General features: G+C 46.3%; 1 long non-coding RNA gene across 1 annotated transcript in view; it reads right to left on the bottom strand.

Moving 5' to 3' along the window:
* The window catches only part of LOC146829239 (uncharacterized), a 136,327-nt gene extending 113,507 nt beyond the window's left edge, over nucleotides 1–22,820 (bottom strand). Inside the window, exon 1 of the long non-coding RNA XR_014962207.1 lies at nucleotides 22,128–22,820. This is a non-coding gene — a long non-coding RNA (uncharacterized LOC146829239). The remainder of the gene's footprint in view (nucleotides 1–22,127) is intronic.
* Nucleotides 22,821–23,075: the final 255 nt, after the last annotated feature.

Genomic DNA, 23,075 nt, shown 5'->3' with positions numbered 1-23,075 from the left:
CTAGGCCGTCCACGGCAGCATCTGGTAGCACTTTTTTTACCCCTTACCCCCTGCTCTAGGCTTGACCTAAAAACTCAGCGAGATTCAGCAGGATTCGGTCAAGGGACAGAAAATATGAAGTTTGTGCTGCTCGTGCTGCAATTCCTTGCCAGTAGGACGAGCCAAGCTAAAAATCAGTGCGAACATCACAATGCTTTGTACGAGAGCGTGCTGCCATTCGAGATGATTTTGCTGTCGCTTGAGTAGAAAATCTACTTGAGTAGCAGCAAGTGTACTCAAATGGCTGCCCGCTAACTGTGACCGCTCATAATTGCTAGTGACCGCCCCTGTTAGAAATCATGCTATGGGACATCCAATCTCACTCGCCAGCTCGCATATTCTGGAGCATTATGGGAGAAAAATTCCGGCATACGGCAGCGCAATTGGCTGAATTCGACCCGAATTCCGTGTTAACAAGATGCGCAGAGTGGCCAAAAGTCCGGCCGATTGCAAGTAAGTTACGAAAAAGATAAAGAAAACAAAGTTTGTTGCGCGCGCTGCATCGCATTTGGCGATGCTGCGCGCACAACGAAATTCGTTTTTAATTTTTTTTTCGTAACTTACTTGTAATCGGCCGTATGCCGCATTTTGCAACCCCCCACCCTGCCCCTCCTCTGCCCCACGTCACCGCCCCGGTAACACGCCCTATACGGGCCATCGCTGCAAACATAGCACGTGTACAGCATGCACAATGCCTTAAATACAAAAACTATAGTTCTTTAAATCTATTCCTCTGGAACACAAATAGCATTTTTGTGAATAAATATTCATGTATAAAAAATGAGTTTGCATCAACAATTGGATTTAGGTGTAGGTTTGGCAAGTGAAATATTGCAGAATACATTAATTGCAAGCATACAGTTTGCTTCTGCCTCAATTTAAACAAGGAGACTGGACAGGCTACAATAATTTCAGACTTATATAGTGTTTCTTTGTTTAGTGTAAAAAAGCGCCTCTTTTTGTGTGGGCACCCCCATTTTTTGTGGACTGATGCGGCTGGTTTTTGACTTTGTGTATTGAGACTGTTCTAGCCAGGCCACATTGCATGTGCTCTGACCCGTAAACGATGTTGAAATTGGATACTCGCCTAATTGATATATTTAGTCCGTATATGTCCCAAACATTTTGTACAAAGTGTACCAAAGACCTGTGAGTTAAATGCATCTATTGTACAGTCCACTACAGTGGCAGTGCAAACATGGTTTCAGACCTACTGTTGTAGCATGATTGAAGCCGTCTTCAAACTGTATTCTAACCTGTTAAAAGTAACCCTTTTAACAGGTTGAAATTTTACTTTTAAATATTGATAAGTCACCCCTAGGTAGGCCATATAGCCTATAAGGCTTGGTGCTTGGTATAAAAATAGGACATGTAGATGTTAATGTCAAGCATGTCCTTACTGGAACATGAGAGGATGATTCTGCTCCTCTGGTAGGATGGCTATTTTGGCAGTGCTCATGAATCTAATTTACTTAAAAGGAGCCTCCCCTGTCACAGGCAGGTGTCAGATTGCACCTGGACAGGCTCCTCAAGTCAGCCAGGTTCCAATCACAGTCAGGAGGGAGCTGCCTTCAGAACTTGTTTGCAATGACCACCGATAGAGTGGCTATTTTTTCTAGCCACACTCTGGGGTGGGCTTACAGGCTCTGCACAAAGGGAAAAAGGTTTCACCATCTTGGGTTTTGGCAGAAAGGAACACTGTGGGATTGTTTACGGTAGGGCACATAGGAACAGCTGCTAAAGCGGGTAGGTTTACCCCTGGGAATGTTTACCCTATTGGTTAGGGAGTGGTCAAGCGTTATCCCCACCAACAGCTAGTGCTAAACCTGAATGTGGCACTCTGGCACCTTCTTCTGAATACTCTCAACCTGTGGAAGAACAAAAGAAAGGCAGTAGCTGCTGTTTCCAACTGTGAGGAGACCTGAACGGTTGGGTCTGCTCCCACCTGTTCCAGGACAAAGAAGTGGACTCCAAGGTTTTGTTAGCTGACTTCCTCGTCAGAAACAGGTACACAGCAAGCTTTAAATAGCCCTTTTCTGAAGACCTCACCTGGCCATTTCCAACTGGACCTGTCATGGACCCTGCTGGTGGCTTCTGCTAGAGTGAGTCTTGCTCTCCAAGTGCTGTTCCTCAAGTTCTGGGACTCTTGAATGGTTCCTCCTTACAACTAAAAAAGCCTGGTACTTAGAAAGTTATTGGCTCCAACGATCTCCATTTGCCTGGGCCAAATCTGCCAAGTTGATTAGAGCAAGTTGCACTGAAGCTTAGTTAAAGATTCAGGTTTCTTCTGCTCATAGCTTTTCCGCAGCAGCAAATCCATTCCAGGGGACCTTTAGGAATATATATCTGCCCACATGTGGCCTGCTCTTCGGTTACGGCCTGCAGTTGTGCTCTGCTGGATGAATCCGAGTTCTAAAAAAGTTACTAAGTCCGAACATAGTACACTTGACTAGGCGAAGGGGACAAACGTACCTTGCCACAGAGAGGACTTCCCTGGGCACAACTTGAGAACATTCGCGCTATTAGCTGTTATCGACTAAACCAGTGGGTTCACCAGGACCTTGTACAATACTTATTCGACAATGTGGACCCCTCTTTGGATACTGTCTTGCTGCACTGAAGGATTTTAACTTAAAAAAAGGACGTAAGGTAAAACGTCCAACTTGGTCAACCTGGTTGGTGGATCCCAACCCAATCTCTCATCGCAGTCGGCCTGAAACCACACCTAGGTTCTGGTCTGCTGTGGCCATTGACAACCATTGAAGCTTTGCTCTTTTTGATGCTATTTGTACTCAAAACGTTAAAGATTTTTATTGCCGGTTGCGTTTATAGATTTCTGTTGTTATGGTGTTAATTTGTTAATTAAACTACTCTATATTTATAAATTGGAGTGGAATTTTTAATGGATTGTGTTTTTGACCTTTCAACTGGTTTGGTGTTTATAAATGCAGTGCACATTTTTTAAAGTTAAGCAGGGGTTGAGTTTAGGTTTAAATTATCAAAACTTTTACCTGGGTCTTACAAGATAGCGACTGTATTACTTGTGGTTGACTACCTTCCATCCCAATTAATAATTCAAGTTGTCACATATTCATTATAATGGTGGCCACTTTTGGGAGCCACAGACAGCTGAGAATTTAGCAGTCCAAGCTTAGGAGTACCCTATTTAAAGGATGTTCATGTGTGACCATACAACTGGCTGCGAGCCAAAGGAAAGCCCATCTCCATCCTTCAGATTGGACATGACCAAGAGCCATTTACAATGCTCTGCAATGGACATATATGTTAATGGAGTTAAAACAACTACAATGTCTCGGGTACACTACATAAAATAACAGAATTAGGTTTAACAGCAACACATTAGATGCCAGGAGACAATCTCACAAGTAAGCCACCATATGTGGCTTGCTCACAATGTTTACCATCACCCATCCTAATACATGATCTTGACCTAAGCATTTCATAGAAGCAAACATTTTTTTACAATTAATGATACAATTGGTGTAATGTTCCTAACTGACACCTGGTTAATTATTAGCATCGCTGCTGGAGGATTACATGAGCTGCAAGGGACTGCAAGTCCTAGAAACCTTGCCTTCATTGCCTACACCTGTGTGACCCAATGGGGAGGCTACATTACCACTCGCGGCACCCGCTTCGCGGGACGCGCATCGCTGCTGGAGGATTACGTGCGCTGCAAGGGGCTGCAAGTCCCAGAAATCTTGCCTTCATTGCCTGCACCTGTGTGACCCAGTGGGGAGGCTACATTACCGCTCGCGGCACCCGCTTCGCGGGACGCGCATCGCTGCTGGAGGATTACGTGCGCTGCAAGGGACTGCAAGTCCCAGAAATCTTGCCTTCATTGCCTGCACCTGTGTGACCCAGTGGGGAGGCTACATAACCGCTCGCGGCACCCGCTTCGCGGGACGCGCATCGCTGCTGGAGGATTACGTGAGCTGCAAGGGACTGCAAGTCCCAGAAACCTTGCCTTCATTGCCTGCACCTGTGTGACCCAGTGGGGAGGCTACATTACCGCTCGCGGCACCTGCTTCGCGGGACGTGCATCGCTGCTGGAGGATTACGTGAGCTGCAAGGGACTGCAAGCCCTAGAAACCTTGCCTTCATTGCCTGCACCTGTGTGTCCCTGTGGGGAGGCTACATTACCGTTCGCGGGACGCGCGCGTGCATGCGCCGGGCGAAGCCCGGGCCAAGGGCGGGCCCGTTTGAGCCCGTTAGAGACCGGGTGAGGCCGGGCCCCCCTCTAAATCCATCTACAGCTTAAGGTCAGTCTGTATTAGTCTATTGTTTGTCTCCCTGAGGACACTCACATCTTGGAACTCTGTTGCTATTGTACCCAGCCCAGGATGAATATACGAGAGGGAAGGGGGAGAGGCGCGCCACCTGGCGGAAGTGTGGCGGGGACACTGGACCATTTTTTAATTAGAGCTAGCTCGGTCATCGCCCACGAGATTGCATTAACTGAGCGTCGCCTATCCCTAGATCCCCTCCTTTCTAAACGATCATCATTGGGTGGACTGATGTCTGCTCGTACTCCTGAACGATGTTTGGCCACAGACACCAACTCCCACGTGCTGGCAGGAGCTGTTAGACAGTCCCCGAATGTGCTATTGGATACATCCATTGTATCGGAAGCTCCTAACATCTCATCGTCTGCTGAGTTGGCACAAAAGGGCACAGCAAGCAGCCCATTTCCACGTATTGCTACAAGGTCTGTGCCTCAATCCAAAAACCAAACTCTTAACCCAATCCCGGAGCCTCCAACAAAGAGGAACCGGGGGGGGGGGGGGGGCAGGGGGGGGGGAGCCAGAAGCAGAAAAATGCAAAATTGCAAAGGACAAATAAGAATGGAGGAACTCCATCTCCAATATCAATTACTATAGTAGAGCCTCCGACTGCTACCTCTGGTGGACCGATCTTAGACTTAGTAGGTGTTCCTTCCCCCGAAGCATATGAGGCTATGTGGATTAAAATGGGGAATTTAATTTTAACATCCTTATACCCAATTTTGGAAAGACTGACATTGATTGAGGAGAGACTAACTAACTTTGAACTGAATGTTAAGTCCAATTTTCGTACTATCAAGGGTTCGTTGGCTAAAATTGATCGGTCTCCTGTAATTACAACAAATCAGCTGTGTAACCGTGTAATACCTAACCCCACACCCGCCAATCCTCCAACAATAAGGCCAATGCTTCCAACATTTAGGAGTAACGGCGTGGCAGCTATTGATTCTGATGCTGTGGTAATGGGTGGCAATATGGGAGAGACAAGGGATATGTCTGGCGAATTTGCTCAGTTTATCCCGACTACTCCGAGGAGGCAGGGAAGTAGATCTTGTGTAAGGACAGTAAGTGATACTGCACAATTCCCCATCAGTACTCATGACCTTGCAAATCAGGCCAGCTCTGTATCTGGGCCAAATGGCTGTGATCCCTCTGTTAGGCATGTTAGATTGGTTCGCAGTTCAGCCCCAGAAGGATCCCGAGCTTTACACCACCCACCGGCTGCCGCCCCTTAGGTGGTGGTCTTGACGAATGTTCCGGCCCTACAGGCTGGGCAGACTGAATCCACTGACCAGTTAATGGCTAAAACCAAGCACTGGCTTACCCCACAATTGAAGGAAGTCAGGGTATGGGACTGGGATATTTGTAACCAGTTGATAATGGCTAGGCGTTCAGCATGGATAGGATACTCCATGAAGCACGGAGGGGGGTGATTGTGTTGTTGCTAATTTCAATAATGAGCATGCTGTCAGATTTCTCTTGGACCTTCTAGGTAATAGGAACCAAGGGCACCATCTTGGGAAAATCTCCCTTCTGCCTGTAGGGTTCTTTTATAGACCCAGCTATCCCACATCGACAGGGGGGGGGCGTTCCATGCGTACCCCATACATCCATACATAGACCCTTTGACCTAAACTTAGCTAATAGAGTCGCCCCCCTGTCCGGCCTAGATGCTTGTGACTGACTACCATCTGTAGCTCTATCTGGGATAGTGATCCCTGTCATTCAGCCCGCTTTTCCTCCCACGGCTGAACTAAGTCCTCAGTTAGTAGCATCTATACCTACGGAGAATACTGGGAATCTGTCACCGATAGAAGTGGGAGGCGGTACAGTCTCTAGCTTACTAAGTATAATATCTTGGAATATTGCTGGCCATCTACCAAAGACTATTTCTTCTGATTGGTCAATTTTCATAGCGAGCTATGACATCATTGCCTTTCAGGAGACTTGGTCATTGAGTACGATTTTTCGTCCAGGCTATTTGGCCTTTGGTAAACCAGCAATCGTAAGATCTAAAGGGAGACCATTTTAGGATTGATTACCTGGGCCAGACAGCAGGTGGGCTTCCAGGTAGGAGAGCTAGTGATTGATAATCCGGATATTCTGGCTATTATAATACACTGTGAATATGAGCTAGAATTTGTATTGGTCAATGTCTATGCAAGAGGGATGGTGGGAGGGAAATCCTCACTAACTATTTCTAGCCTGGACTCTTTTATTAAATCTTTAAAAGGGACAAGTCATCGGGTTATCGCTGGTGATTTCAACTGTACGTTTGAGCCACTTGGATTAGATGACGGAAGTCTTACCAGTGATGAGGATGAGAGTTGGGATATACCATCCTTGACGCTCCCCCCAATTAATAAATGGACAGAGGCAGTCCTCCAATTAAAAAGCCTATCTCTGGAGAGGGGCCTCAGGGCTGTTAACGGGAGGTCGAAATCGGATAGCGAAGGCTCCCACACTTTTAATCATGGGTCAAGAAGTAATAGGATTGACTACTTTTTTATTAATTTAGATTTAAGGACAAGGTTAGGGGATATGGAGGTTCTTCAAAGATCAGAGAGCGACCATGATCCTTTGATATTGACACTAGAGGCAAAGGGCCACCCACTGCCAAGGGTAGGAACGGAAATTGTAACGGCAGATGTAATTATGTCCCAAGATTGCCGTAGATTAAAATGGGCACAGGTCTCAGAAGATGAGGGCACCATGGTCTTGATAAAGTCAACTCTTAAAGACACTCTTTTAGCCCTCTCCTATCTTGAAATTGATGAGGCCACTTTCCCTGCCCATGAGGACCTGTTTGCAAAGTTGAAAGCTGTTTTTACAAAAAACAAAAAAAGATCTTATAAGCAGCCTATTCAAAAATCTACAAAATGGTATGATGGGGAATGCAGGCTAGCTTTTAGGCACCTCTCCCAAGCTATTAGGTTGGGAGCACCCCAGGAGGTTAGGAAAGCAAGGTCTGAATATAAAGAAACCCAACAAAGGGCAAAGAAGACCTTCGATGAAAACAGATGGTAGGATTTGCTACATGCAAGTAATGGAGAAAACTGGTGTCGGTTCTGGCAAATAATTAAATGGGGTAGTGGTGATATAGGGCCGGTACCAGTTAATAATGTCCCACCAGAAGTTTGGGTCGCGCACTACCAGACTCAGTTTTCATCCTCCATAGATAGTCCTAGACATTATCCACGAGCAATCTCTGATTCTATGTCAGGACCGGAGGCTTCGGATTATGCTTATTCTCTCTTCGCTTTATTCTTATCAAAAAACACAGAAGCCAGAGAGATTTCACAGTAATCATTGAACATTAACCATAGAAAAAACTACAACTCCCTACAACCAGGGAGGCATACTGTAATATAGTTCATCATCTGTTTCCATAAATCATTATTCAAAGTCCTCTGTCTGCTTCCTCCCTTCCTCTTTCTTCGCTGCTTCGCAGCCAGTTAAGTGCTCTTTGTCTTCTCTTGTCATCTTTATACGTTTGGTAATCTTTTCTGAGGTGTAATGTTGTTATTGCGCATTGTTTTTCCTTTGTTAGCACAGTGGATTGTATTCCTTGACGTTTCTTTTTCAGAGCTCCTTGCCGGCCGCGGGAACGCTACTCGCTCCTTACGCGGCCGGCTTCCCTGCTGGTGTGGCGTCCTTTGAAGCCGCTAGGGGGACTCGTCCGTCTCGTTGCTCTCGCGTCGCGGCTCTTCAGATGAGGAGCGCGCTGTGAGAGTAACGGTCATAAAACCTTGCCCCTGCTCTGCCTCACCGGGACGTCCGCATCACGAACTGTATATCTGCATATATTTGAACGCCTCGGCGGGGGTCCGTAGTGCGGTATTGTAACCGCGTTGGACGCGCGCGTCAAAAAAGCGCAGTAAGCACCTTGCCAAATCCCACGCCTTGCGCGAGCGTCATACACGATTCTGGGCACAAATTCTATCATTTCAACGCCCTGGGGGGCAGACACCCGGTCAGGTTGTTCCTGAGTGTTTGCGCGCGTTGTGGGTTGTGGTGCAGCCCTATTTGTAACCATTTGGGCTACCCTAATTGTTGTAGCCTCCGGCCTGCCCTAAAAACTTTTTTACCTGCGAGTTTGGGTGTATTCTTGTGGTTGTTCGCAGACACTTTGAGTTTGTAGTTCCCTTTGAGTACTTACCTTTGTCGCAAGGGCTGGTCAGTCTGAATATTATGAGGAAGAAGTTCAGGAGTACCTACCTTATAGTGATGATTGCCTATGGAGCAACGCCTCTCGGACAGAATAGTGCAGGAATGTAACAGGTTGGCGGCGGCGCGTGGGGGCACTGCGCCGGTCCCCGGCGAAGGTCATGAGGGCGCCGCCCCACCCCCCAAAAAGCAGCGTCCGGACGGTGTGAATGTAGATGCCTTTGCACGCCTTAAGATGGCGTTTTTAGCGAAGGCGGCCTCGTCTGTTCCCCTCACTCCATCGGAGGGACCGCACCAGGATATCCCGGACCCCCTATCCCTGGCAACGGACAATGACACCCAGGGGGATACCGATGAGGACGCGGGGTCATCTCGTCCTTGGCGTCCGACTCCGACTGCCTCTTCGGCGCCGGAGGAGGATGCAGACATGCTGAATCCCGACGATATCATGCATCCCCGGTCCTCTTGGGTCCCGGGGGATAAAATGTTGTTTGTTTCCTTGCGAACCGTCTCCGCAAACCTCTGGAGAAGGAGGGGCGGAGTTGTTTGAGAGCGGAGTGTCCGAGACCCTCTTTGCCGGATAAGATTGCGTTAACGCCAGAGTTAGACTCCAAAATGGTCACTTTTTGGTGAAATATGTGAAAGACCCCCGGAAGGGCGTTGATAGGTCTTGGCAGTCCTGTCAGGACAAACTCCTTGATGCCATCGGTCCAATGGCCAAAATCTTGGACATGGCGGAGGAGGCTAAAGTGACAGGTTCGACAATTTCTCCGGAAGTCCTATCTAATTGGGCCCAACGCGCCATCATTTTTATGGGGAACGCGAATTGCGCTCTTTCAACCGAGCGTCACCGCTCGTTGTTGATCAAATTAGATCCTAAATTTGGGGATCTAGCCTCTTCGGAAGCTGGAGCAGTGGCCCAAGAGGGCCTTTTTGGTGTACCAATCGTTAAAGAACTGGGGAAGTTTGTGTCTTCTTTTACCTTGTTGGACAAAGCCCAATCCAGTATTAAGAGGGTATTTACCCAGCGGGTTTTCCGCGGGGCCGGTCGAGGCAGGGGCCGCTCGTCCGGCCGTGGGTTCCAGCAAAACCCTTCAAGAGGACAAGGCTCTGGCCGTGGCCAATATAATTCGACCGCGAACTACACCAACTTTTATCCAACGTGAGGACAGCGTTCCAATTCCGGAGGTGGAAATTCAAACGGTAAGTGTCCTTCCCGCAGATCAGCTTCGTTTAGGGGGGCGACTGGCGTGCTTCCAAGATGCTTGGGCGGCGTTAACTTCCGATGCATGGGGCCTTCAGACTGTTCGGGGCTTTCATTATGGAATTTATAGACAACCCTCGTCAGGAGACGCGGCCTCGCCCGCTACAATTCAGCCCTCAAGACGCACATTTGATCGACGAAGAGGTCTCCGAGTTGCTCCGCAAGGGAGCCATTTGTCGCTCAACTCTGCACCCTCACGGTTTTCTCAGCAATATATTCCTGATAGACAAAGCCGACGGGGGTCGTCAACCTGTAATCAATCTCAAGGAATTCAACGCTTGGTTAGTGTATTGCCATTACAAGATGGAGGGAATCCATCTGCTGCGCGATCTGCTGCGACCATCCAGTTGGATGGCGCGTCTGGATTTAAAAGACGCCTACTTGGTAATCCCCATTCATCCGCCCCACCGACGGTTCCTGCAGTTTTGTTGGGGGGTCTGGTGTACGAATTCACGGCCCTTCCATTCGGACTTTCCTCGGCACCGTGATGTTTCACCAAGGTGCTTCACCCTGCGGTGGAGTTTCTCCCAGCGCGGGATATTCGCATGATCGTCTACTTAGACGATCTTCTTCTGATGGCCCAGTCTCCTCAAGTCCTGGTGCTTCAACTCCAGCAGACCGTGTCTCTTTTACAGGATCTAGGGTTTGTTATCAACACAGCGAAGTCAATTCTTCAGCCTTCGCGGTCAGTCACCTTTCTTGGTTTTGTGGTGGACTCCGTTCAAGCGACTCTGAGTCTTCCGTCTCGGAAGATGGCGAAAATTCGTCACAAGCTCCGCCGGACTGCATCCAAGCCGACTATCTCCCTACGTCACTTGGCCAGACTTGTGGGCCTTCTGTCGTCCTCGATTCAGGCGATTTTTCCAGGTCCCTTACACTATCGGGCCCTGCAACGTCTCAAGGCCTATCACCTCAGGAGGGGGAGGGGTCGGTCGTACGATCATGTGGTGCTGCTTTCGGCAGAGGCCAAGGAGGAAATTACTTGGTGGCTCACCCATATGGAGGCATGGAACGGCCGCGCGATTTTCGGCTCCGTTTTGGATTTGGTCATCGAGTCCGACCCCAGCAGACTGGGTTGGGGCGCTCGATGCGGGAATTTTTCCATCGGAGGTGTTTGGTCAGCAGACGAGCAGGATTTTCATATCAATTGCTTAGAACTGCTAGCGGGTTCTTTCGAGGTACCCTGTTGGACCAAAGACAGAGTGCAGTCTTACGTCCTTTTGAAGATGGACAACATCTCCGCAGTCCGATATGTCAATCGGTTGGGAGGGCCCCGTTCTCGGGCGTTTGGCCAATCTGGCGAAGGACTTTTGGGGGTTCTGCCTGGATCACCACATATCGATGACGGCGGAGTATCTCCCGGGCCAACACAATCGGGTCGCGGACTGGCATTCCAGACATCTCTACGATTCCAGCCTATGGAAGCTGGACCCTCTGGTCTTCCGATGGTTGAACACTCTCTGGGGACCGTTTTCAGTGTATCTCTTTGCCTCCCGCTTGGACAATCAGGTTCCCCCCTTTTTCAATGATAACGGGAACGACGGCCCAGATCCGCCGGCAGTGTGCGGAGGTGACCCTGATAGCTCCCCTTTGGAGATTTCAAGTGTGGTTTCCGGTTCTTCTGGAACTTTCCTGGGATTCTCCAATCCTACTCCCCCTGTATCCTCAACTTCTTCGGAACCCGGACGGGGATCCTCATCATCTAGTCGCACAGGGGACGCTCCGACTCATGGCGTGGCGGCTTTCATACGACGGTGGTCGCTGCCGGGACTTTCGGGACAGGCTGAGGCCCTCCTGTCAAAGGCTTGGGTGGACAGCACCACGAAACGTTACCGATCCGCGTGGTCACATGGGTTCGTTGGTGTCTTCGACAGGGTCTGGATCCCGTGGTCGCAGGAATCGTTCCCCTCTTAAATTTCTTCACCGATCTGGCGTCGGAAGGTCTAGCATATCGCTCCATTAACGCAATCAGGTCCGCAGTTTCGGCCGGTTACGTTCCTTTGGACGGAGCACCAATTGGGGAACATCCGATGGTTTGCAGACTTCTACTAGGTGTAAGATTATCGTTACCCCCGGAGCCTCGTTATTCCGTCCTTTGGGACGTCAACAGGGTCTTGAATTTGTTTCTTTCATGGCAACCTACTAGATATCTATCTTTGAAAGAACTATCTTCCAAGCTCGCTATGCTTTTATGCTTGGTCTCCTGCAGGAGAGTTTCAGATGTTCGCGCCCTGGACATCTCGGCGTGAGTTTTTTCCCCGGACGGGGTTGTGTTTACGATAGGTCGCAGGACTAAGTCTCATACACGAACGATTTCGTACCCGGCTTTCCGAGACTCACCGAAGTTATGTGTGGTGAACTGCCTGAAGGCATACGAGGACTTAACGCAGGAAATCCGCCCTCCGGGCGAGCGACAACTCTTGATAGCTCTCAAGAAGCCACACAAAGCTGTCTCTTCTCCCACCATAGCTAGGTGGGTGCGATGGATTATGCAAGAGGCTGGTATTGACACGAAGCAGTTTGGTGCCCACTCTACCAGAGGTGCTATGGCCTCGAAAGCTTTTGCGCTGAGTGCGCGTTTGGAGGATTTAATGCGTGCGGCTGACTGGTTTTCGGACTCTACCTTCAAGAGGTTTTATTTTAAACCGGTACTTAATGTGGCACAGTTAGTGGTAAGTAAGCTTTGAACTAGCATAATCCGAAGCCTCATGTCCTGATATAGAATCGGAATTTGCCTAGTACCATGACGGTAAGTCCCAATTCTATTAAGGACACGGAGGCGAGGATTATCCCGCCCGGGGCACCTTTGGTACGAACCCGCCTGTATGGTTGTAAGTAACCACTGTTCTTTATTAATGGTTTGCTAAAGACTTTTTGCTTCTCGGTCTGACTGTTCTTTGATATGTTGCTGTTGCATCGCATGCTTCCAAATGTTACCAATTACTGACCTCGTTGCTTGGTTCTTTCAGGGAATGACGGATCTAAACAGGACCAATGATAAGATGGCGTGACTTGCGGGAAGAAAGAGGAAGGGAGGAAGCAGACAGAGGACTTTGAATAATGATTTATGGAAACAGATGATGGACTATATTACAGTATGCCTCCCTGGTTGTAGGGAGTTGTAGTTTTTTCTATGGTTAATGTTCAATGATTACTGTGAAATCTCTCTGGCTGCTGGTTTTTTTTGATAAGAATAAAGTGAAGAGAGAATAAGCATAATCCTCGCCTCCGTGTCCTTAATAGAATTGGAATTTACCGTTATGTTACTAGGCAAATTCCGATTAAGTCCTAACATTTAATCTAGTGGAAATTGAGAAATCTTTGGATGGTGTCGCAGCAGGCAGGGCCCCGGGCCCGGATTGTATCCTGGCGGATATATTTAAAGCCGATAGGCAGAATTGGCTTAAATATATTCTTATTCTAGCCAATGGTTTGGCTAGAGGTGCCCCCATACCACAATCCTGGCGTGGGGCAGAAATCATCCCTATTTATAAAAAGGGGACTGTGCCAGCCCAAGTAACTAGGCCAATAAGCCTTATAGACACCTTGCAAAAGATTGTGGCTAGATTAGTGCTAAGTAGGGTAAATAGGTGGATAGATGATAAGGACATTTTATCCACCTATCAAGCACGATTTCGCTCCCACGTTAGCACTATCGATCAAGTTTTTAGATTCATGATGATATATTGGAATACAGTGGTTTTAGCAGGGGGGACTCTTTTTGCAGCATTTATAGATCTTAAATCTGCATTTGATTTAGTGCCCCGCTCCAAGTTGTGGGACACACTTAAGGAAGTAGGGATGCCCCCTGAGATTTTATCATTCATTATTAAGCTTCATGAGTACTTACGCCCAGGTTTGGTGGGGACAACAGGGTGAGAAAACAGATTATTTTCCTGTGAACAAGGGAGTTCGGCAGGGGTGTGTTTTGGCCCCTACCCTTTTCTCGTTGTTCATAAATAATGTGATCTTATACTATACTGAGTCTCCAACGGACGCCCTTACTCTTGCTGGCTCGAGGGTTCCGTTTGCGGACAACACCTTAATTCTGTCCAAAACTCAATCTGGTCTGCAACAAACCCTTGACAGATTCACTATATTTTGCAACGACCATGGCTTGGTAATCCATGTTGACAAGACCAAGTTCATGGTGTTGCATAAATATAAAATAGTGAAAGCCAGAGTACAAATGAATAACGCGCCTTTGGAGCAAACAGATTCCTTTACGTACCTGGGCGTTAATATGGGTAAAAAGATTAATTGGAATCCTCAGATAGAGTTATTAGTTTTAAGGCACAATCAACTAGCAGGGGCCCTTTTAAAAGAACACTGGCTATCCCACACCAAACCAGTTGGACTGGCAATCACTATTTACCAAGGGAAAGTTAGGGCTTCAATAATCTATGGTGCGGAACTCTGGGGTTTTGAGAACTTAGGTCCATTAGTCCTAGCCCAGAATAAGTTCCTGAGAGCACTGACAGGTCTCCCTCAATCGTCCCCTCTTAAACCTTTACTTTTAGATTTGGGATGTATTTCTTTTGAGGAGGCTGCGGGTTTTAGACCTCTTGCCTATTGGCGAAGACTATGGACAACCCCGGAGCTAGCACCTTATGCTAAAGCACTTAAGCATATTAGAGAAGCCGACAAGTCCACAAAAATTATATGGCTACAAAAGATTAAGTGCAGACTAATTGATATGGGCCTCAGCCATCTGTGGGAGGACCCAGAAGGGAACTTGTTCCCAACAATAAAAGATTTCAAAGCTTTATAAAGGGACATGGGTTGTCAGAAGTCCCTGTCACTGGTGAATAGTGCCTCCTTAACTGGCCTTTTTTTAGATCATAAATACGAGCCCAGGCTGGAGGCCTTTTGGAACTTTATTACGAGACCCGGTGACAGGAAGCTTTTTCATCAATTTAGAGTGGGTTCTCTACCTTTAAAATCATTTACAGCTAAGTGGGGTGATGATTTAGACACAAAATGCCATAGGTGCCCATCCCAGGAAGAGTCTTTAACCCATGTCTTGTTTGTGTGCCCTGCATACAAGGGCCCACGTCACAAATGACTCAAGCCGATCTGTCAAAAAATTGGTACAAGATCCTGCCAATCGGCTTTACGAATTCTAAAGACAGATACTAGTGAAGTCGTAGTTATAGCTACGGCTAAATTTTTGAGTTGGACATGGGCCCTCAGAAGAGATATTTTACAAATCAATGTAGGTTTGCAATGCACTAAGTAACCTGTTTTATAGTGTGTGATGTCCTCTACTCGTTGCCACCCTAGGTAAATTGTTAAAAAAAAACAAGAACGTATTGTCTAAACCTTGTGCCATAATGTTTTTAAATTTTCTATCAACATTTTTCTTTCTTTTCCTTATCATAATTAATTTTTATCATAAGTATTGTTATGGTATGGAATTTTGATGGAAGTCTTTCTAACCTATTTTTAATTTTATTGACTGTCTTATAAAATATTTTATGTCATTTTATCATATTGTATGCATATTATATGTCTTTTATGATTGAAAAAGATCGAATAAAGACTAACTTGACCTTGAATTAAAGTAAATCCTCCAGAAATCTTAGAAGCAGTACTGGGAAGATTACTCTACCTTGAGACAAAATAGGCCAGGAGATACAAAAAAAGGTGGCAGTGTGGCTGCAATTATAAGGAAAATCTTATTAATAACTACTAACCCTTTCCCTCTTATTAGTGGAGTGGATTGCGTACTCCTTCCACACAGTAATACAATGTAAAGTAAATAAATAAATGTATAGTCATAGGTAACTTCAAGTACTGTGCAGATGGCATGGTTTTTCAAAACCTTTAGCACAATTATTTTGCTAGTTAATATCATCAATAAGCTTGTACGAACGAGTAAACCAAGCAACACACCCCAAGTCATATACTTGACCATATTTAAATCAACGTGATAGCCATGACTGAACACATAATTAAATGGTTGCTATTATTGGGCCACCAATTTGTAAAATTTGAAACTGAAATCTGACAAACTAAGTAAGAAGGCAAACAGACCTGCCTGAAATAGGAAATACTTGGATTTAGATTCCTTTAAAAAAATAATAATAATAATGTGACTAGCCACCATTATAGTAAAATAGTGCACTTGTATAAGTGTTTAACTCACCCAGCAGATGTGTTTGCACCTATCAAAAGCATTGATAAGGCATTACAGAGACCCAGAACCCTTGTTCTCAAATCAAAATATAAACTAGTAAAAAACAGTTTGCCAACCAGAATAGTAGTGGCTTAGGAACTATGACGAAACTAAAATTACAACTGTTAGACCTGACAGCCTTTGGTTGGTCTTCCCCCCAACTTTTTGCCTTCCTCCTCCATTGTTCTAACCTCGTTTTTGTTACTCTTAGGACTCTGACCACTTTACCACTGCTGAAAAGGGCTAAAGTGCATGCGCTCTCTCCTTAATTCATCATAATATTGACTCCTAACCAATTGGCATATTTAGTTGATGTATAAGTCCAGACTAAAGTAGTACTATATGTACCCAGGTCCTGTACATTAAATGCTACTGCTAGTGAGCCAGAAGCACTGATTGTGCCAGTCACTTAAGTAGCCCTTTAAACCTGTTTCAGGCCTGCCATTGCAGAGCATGTGTGTGCAGTGTCCACTGCCATTACGACCTGGCAAAATAAACATTTAGGTGCACATGCATCAAAGAAGTCAATAGCGATTCTTAAGGAATCGCAAATAAAGAATCGCTATTGCCTATACATGTAGGAATAGCAAATAAAATTGCAATTCTGACAAATTCCTTAATTGAGACTCGCAAATTTCGAGTCTCAATTAAGGAATTGCTTCTCATTAATTTCTATGGGCCTAGAAGCCCAAAGGAATGCATGTGAATTGCATGCGCAATTTGCGAGTACCCATAGGTACTCGCAAATCGCGCATGCAATTTCAAGGGTGCCAAAAGGACACCCTGGTGCACCCCTGAAATTGTACCATGAACACATGTTTTTTTGAGTTCGCTGGCTGCTCACAGCTTTTTACATTTTTTTTAAACATACTTTATTGATTGCCAAGATAGCACTGCACTGTGATACATGTAATACAAATGGCATTTTATCTTTTGATATTCTCCCCATTGTATACAGTACAAAGTGGTGTGCTGAACAGGTAATTCAATTGCAGTTGTTCCTGGTTATATATCCGCCACTGCGGCTTAACATGAACACATGTTGCGCACACACATGCCCCAAGGGCATGTGTGTAACCAGGAACTTAGAAAAATGCACTTTGGTGCATTTTTTTAAGTTTTGCAAATTACCTCCAAGTTTCATTTGACGGTAATTTGCATCCCCTAATAGCGAAATCGTTATTTTTAATGGCATCATGCATTGCATTTGAAGCTTCGCAATTTGAGATTCCTTATATGCAATTACAATCTAAGTAATTGCAAATTTTGTGATTCCTTAAACATGCAATTTTTGCATTTGGGATGATGCATCCGAAATGCAAATATACCGGTTGCAAAGGGGCAGATTTTGAGAATCTGCCTGTTTGCGACCGTTTTTTCTTTTGATGCATGCAGTCCTTACCTTTTTTAATACATATAAGTCACCCCTGGATAGACCCTGTAAAGTCTAGGGGGCAGGGTACAATGTATTTAAAAAATACTTTTCAGTTTTACATGTCCTGGTAGTGAAAACGTATAACATTAATTTTCCACCACTTTATGTCCCATCTCTCCCATAGGATAACATTCAAGTTGCCTTTTTACATTTTAGAAGTGTATTTCCAAATGGGGAGAGATATCTGGTTCTTGGCAGGTGTCTCTAGAATCCTTATTTAAAACCGTTATTTATGGTGAAGTCGGATTTTAAATTACAATTCTGAAAATGACTGGTTGGGCCATCACTGGCAGGAGTAGAGGGAGGAGCTGGACACAGCCCCACTTACCCCTGAATAGGCTGTGTCATGTCTCCACACAAAGGGCTGCACATCCTCTGTAGTTACTCTGGAGCCCGGGTAGGGAAGGCAGGGCATCTATGCACTTCAAAGACATTGTCTAGAAACTTCTCTCACCTTCCAGAACCAGGGCACCAGGGTAAAACAAGCATTGGCATAGCCAACAGGTCTCGCTTTTGGGACCTTAAAAGTATTAAGTTATGCAGCACAATATCCTTGGTGCAACAACAATAACTGTTGCATGGCTAAACCCTTATACGGTCACAAAGGCGAGACCTATTGGCTATGCCAATGCTTGTTTTTGGACTGCCATGACCAATACTTTTCCTTGATTACTTTCACGCTTGAGGGAGCCACGGTCTCTGGGTTAGACCAAAACTTGTGGCATTCCATGCTGGTTAAAGACCTTCACATTTGATTTAGCTAATGCAGATTTTGTGAGTCACTATTTTGTTCACGAATAGGCTTGAGATAAGTTACAAGATTCAGTTTAGTCCATATTCGATTCCATAACAAGATAGTTTTAAGCGCTGCAACAGCATTGATGTTCTTCATGCAAGCTGCAACCAACTACAAAATAACTGTTTTTCAATTTTGTGAAGACCCGGGGCCGAAATGCATCCCCAAAGCTCAGCACAATATAAGCTGGATGCCTGTGCTTTGGCTTTGTAGGCCTGAAAGGCTGGCTTTGTCAATCTTCGGCCAAATTTGCAGCTGAAACGCAGCACAGCATTTGATTATTGAGATGGAGTGGCTTCGCTCTTGCTTTTCTGCTTGGCCCAGGCCAATTTTACATCAAGCCTTATTCTCAAATAGTCATAAGAATCGACCTGTTGTTTCGGATTGTATAAAACCCATGTGATTTTTAAAAACAATTGCAGTTTTAGTCATCAGTAAAAGGACAACTGCTCTATTCACACAGCCTCGTGGTTATCCACTAATTGCCAGCTTGTGAAACAGGAAAGGAAGAGTTAAATCCGCAAGAAAGAGGGGAAAGGGAATTGGAATCGGAAAAGCAGTGCTTCGCCTTATGACATGTTGGAGAACAAAGTACAACAGTGAATGTAGCAAGGACACGGATAGATGGAACAGATTCAGATTCAGTTATGAATGATACCAAAGAGTACAGGATCAATACACGATTAAGTTCGTTTAGGGGAAGGCGAAGATAAATATGGGAGTTACCCGGTGGCCGAAAAAACCACCCGAAGTGCATTAAAAACGAGCATTGGCCTCGCGGCCTAACATCAAAGTGGCCGTGCGGCCACGAAAGTGATTGCGATCAAAGCGCAGCGAGCGATGCGCTTAATGAGCATGACCAGGAAAGCCATATGGCGCCTCTGCTCATAAGAGCGCGCCCGCACACATGCACGCAAGCTGTAGGCTGGCCATGGTAGCATTTTTGGAATCCCTTACTAAAAGTCTCCCCAGACCAGCGCATGCGCTGGGTCAACCGAGACCTAAAAAGGTGAATGAGCCTGTAGGTCTCACTCCAGCGACACAGGATAAAAAGGACCTGTTCGCTCCTACTGATCACTACACAGTATTTTGCCACCGAAGGAACGTGTGCTGCTTAACTCGTGCTGCCTTTCACCACTGTGAGGGTAATGCTTTGGGCTTCCCTCTCAATCCAATAAGACCACAATCCATGAGACAGACCTATGTCATGGTGCACACATATGATGTGCATTTGTCCATGACCAAAACATCTGTTTTAGGGATTCAGACAACAGTACAGTTGGGGACTCAGGGCAGGGGTACCTGTCTTGTACCATGCAGAGGACTTTTCCATCCCAGCAGATGCTTTCTTTGGTGTGACACTGGGTCATGTTGATCATGGTTATGTTGATTTGGCCATCTAGAATGACTTGGTGTTGGGCACGTTGGAGTACTGGGCTGCATATTTGTGTTGGAGTGTAGTGTCCTTGTTGGCATGTGTGCTTTGCTTGTGGAAGATGGAGAAAGTGTGAGAGTTTGGCTTGTTATCTGTGGGTCATTTGTTGGATGTTGGTCCTGTTTATAAGGATTGAGTATGATGGGCTGAGAGGGAATTCTGTAGATAATTAAGTGTGGATGCTATGAGAATGTGTGCATGACATGTTGGTGTCTGTGTCTTGGGTGAAGCCTGGGAGTGGAAGTGGGTGAGTCACAGAAGGCTCGAACCAGGCTTGAGCCAGGTGCTTGGCTCAGGCTCAGGTTGAGTTCCTTTGGGGCCTTGAGCTAAAAACAAGCTGGGCTTTGACATGGCGTCTGCCTGTCACCCAAGCTGTAACCTCGGGGGCAGGAATTTAATACAAACCAGGAAACACAAGGAAGAAAAAAGATACCCATCTACTTGACCAAATTGTGTAATCTTAGGCAAATATCTCTCTTGTATTTGATTTAATAGACTATGACTTTGCTAATATATATTATATTATACATTATATTATACTATAAATGATTGGGCACATGACAACTTACTAGACACTTAATTCACTATGGCACTGTCATCTAAATTCAAACTAACTTCAAACTACCATTTTTTGTAAATTCCCTTCAAAGAAATTATATACTCTAAAAGTACTATGGTGAAATGCTTTTGCAGGCTAAGGAAATACACCTTTACGAATTTTAAAGAGACTTTAACACATTTTCACATTATGTTTGTTGCACAAATTACAAGCCCAACATTCTCATGGCTCGGCTTAGAGCCAAGCTAGGCACTTGGCTCCGCTCTCCATGTTAAGTTGATGACTCGCCAAACTCTATTTGGGAGTTGGTTACAGCTGAAGGGAGGATGGAGCCCTAATGGGAGCTATAATGGGTTAGCGGTAACCTAAGGGCCTAAAAGGAACAAATAACTTAACACCTGCCTGAATAGCTCCAGACTCTTCTGTGAACACCCTGCCCTCCAACCACCAAAAATTATCTTTGTAGCAACCCGGTGTTACTGAAGAGTACCAGTACTCCAACGTGCCCAACACCAAGTCATTCTAGATGGCCAAATCAACATAACCATGACCAACATGACCCAGTGTCACACCAAAGAAAGCATCTGCTGGGATGGAAAAGTCCTCTGCATGGTACAAGACAGGTACCCCTGCCCTGAGTCCCCAACTGTACTGTTGTCTGAATCCCTAAAACAGATGTTTTGGTCATGGACAAATGCACATCATATGTGTGCACCATGAAATAGGTCTGTCTCATGGATTGTGGTCTTATTGGATTGAGAGGGAAGCCCAAAGCATTACCCTCACAGTGGTGAAAGGCAGCACGAGTTAAGCAGCACACGTTCCTTCGGTGGAAAAATACTGTGTAGTGATCAGTAGAAGCGAACAGGTCCTTTTTATCCTGTGTCGCTGGAGTGAGACCTACAGGCTCATTCACCTTTTTAGGTCTCGGTTGACCCAGCGCATGTGCTGGTCTGGGGAGACTTTTAGTAAGGGATTCCAAAAATGCTACCATGGCCGGCCTACAGCTTGCGTGCATGTGCGCGGGCGCGCGCTTATGAGCAGAGGCGCCATATGGCTTTCCTCGTCATGCTCATGAAGCGCATCGCTCGCTGCGCTTTGATCGCAATCACTTTCACTTTCGTGGCCGCACGGCCACTTTGATGTTAGGCCGCGAGGCCAATGCTCGTTTTTAATGCACTTCGGGTGGTTTTTTCGGCCACCGGGTAACTCCCATATTTATCTTCGCCTTCCCCTAAACGAACTTAATTGTGTAATGATCCTGTACTTTTTGGTATCATTCATAACTGAATCTGAATCTGTTCCATCTATCCGTGTCCTTGCTACATTCACTGTTGTACTTTGTTCTCCAACATGTCATAAGGCGAAGCACTGCTTTTCCGATTCCAATTCCCTTTCCCCTCTTTCTTGCGGATTTAACTCTTCCTTTCCTGTTTCACAAGCTGGCTTATAAAAAAGGGATCTGCTCATCGCCTAACTGGAGCAGCAGAATCCTATTGAGTGGGGTGGGACATGGCGCGTTTAGGAAAATTTTGTTTCATTGGAGCGGTACCCATTGCTTTAAACGGGGAAAAATAAGTGCAGGTGCTCATTAAAATAGAGGTGAGGCAAGTGGGCGGTGCTAGGGGCGGGGCTAAGGGCAAAATATGATCATACATAGTTACTTCTGTACCAGTTGCAGCACATATTTAAACAAAAGTGTTTCTGTAAAAAAATAAAAAAACAGATTAACTCATAACACAAAATGAAAGTCATGATGGCACTTTCACCCGAAGGTCGCTGCGCACCTGATTGACAGTGCAGGGTTCTTCTAGAGACCCTGTCCTGTTAATCACAGCGTGGCACAAACCCTCTCACCCCTCACTCAAGTGGTTGTGTATGCTTCCAGGTGTTTGCCCACTCCCAAGCGCAATCAGGGCAGTCCAACGTGCTCAAGGAAGGGCGGTGTACCTCTCCCGGTGAGGCTCTGCCGCACAGCAATACCACCAAGCCCCAACACACCAGGAAATCAAGCGCGGCGCTGGAGCAAGTTTCCCAGGTAAGTCGTGCAAGAAGCGGGAGGAGTTCAGAGCATCATGATGCTGAGGCAGGAGTCTCTCGCTAGTAATTGCATTCACATCCAAGTACCGCTCCGCAAGCAGGTTCTAATAGCATGAGGACATAATTCGCGGTACTCAGCCAGTTTCACGCAGCACAATATGAAGTTCAACAGCCCCTGTTCATAGGACAGCGCCGGTTCAATGGGCACAGACAGTCAGAGACACCTGGTCAAAAGGCACAGGGAGGCGATTGCAGTGTGAATTGACGTTCTGTCGCCTCGCCAGATTTATGAGCCAGCCGTTAGTGGAGAGGGCTTCAATCAGGGATCGCGCTGGTCTCTCGTAGGTCTCAGAGCCGCTCCCGAGTTCCACGTCGCTGCGCTCACTCCCGACGCGGAAACGCAGCAGCTTCCCAGCAGCAGCCGCCGGGACCCAAACCAGCCAGAGTTTGCATCGGAGCTTCCATGGGGCCGGAGCTACGTCTGACCGCAGCCGTAACCTTCAGCGGAGCCTCCGAGCAGGAGAAATGTAGGATTGAATCGCCAGGCTGCAGGAGCCTCACGACAATGCGGCCATCTTGCGTATGCGCCACCTAGCGCCTGCGAGTTCCTGATTCTTTTTTTAGGCGTCTGGAAGGAGCCATCGGAAGCTTTATTTGGGGTTACAAGAGGGCAAGGCGAGCAATTCGCTTTATAAAACTCCTGCACAACAAAATGGGGCTTGAACTGATTTCAAGTTATATTTTAGAACAGCTTTCACAGAGAGTATGCACAGTTTACTAATCACGGCTGATCCAGATTCATTAGCTTTCAATCAGTTAGCGCTAGGGGCAGAGTTCAGGCTTTTCTTCTATCAGCAG

The sequence above is a fragment of the Triturus cristatus genome, chromosome 5_2, assembly GCF_964204655.1.
Source record: "Triturus cristatus chromosome 5_2, aTriCri1.1, whole genome shotgun sequence".
Lineage (NCBI taxonomy): Eukaryota > Metazoa > Chordata > Amphibia > Caudata > Salamandridae > Triturus > Triturus cristatus.
Note: the sequence above shows the minus strand (reverse complement) of the source record. Positions and strands in the feature narration are given on the sequence as shown.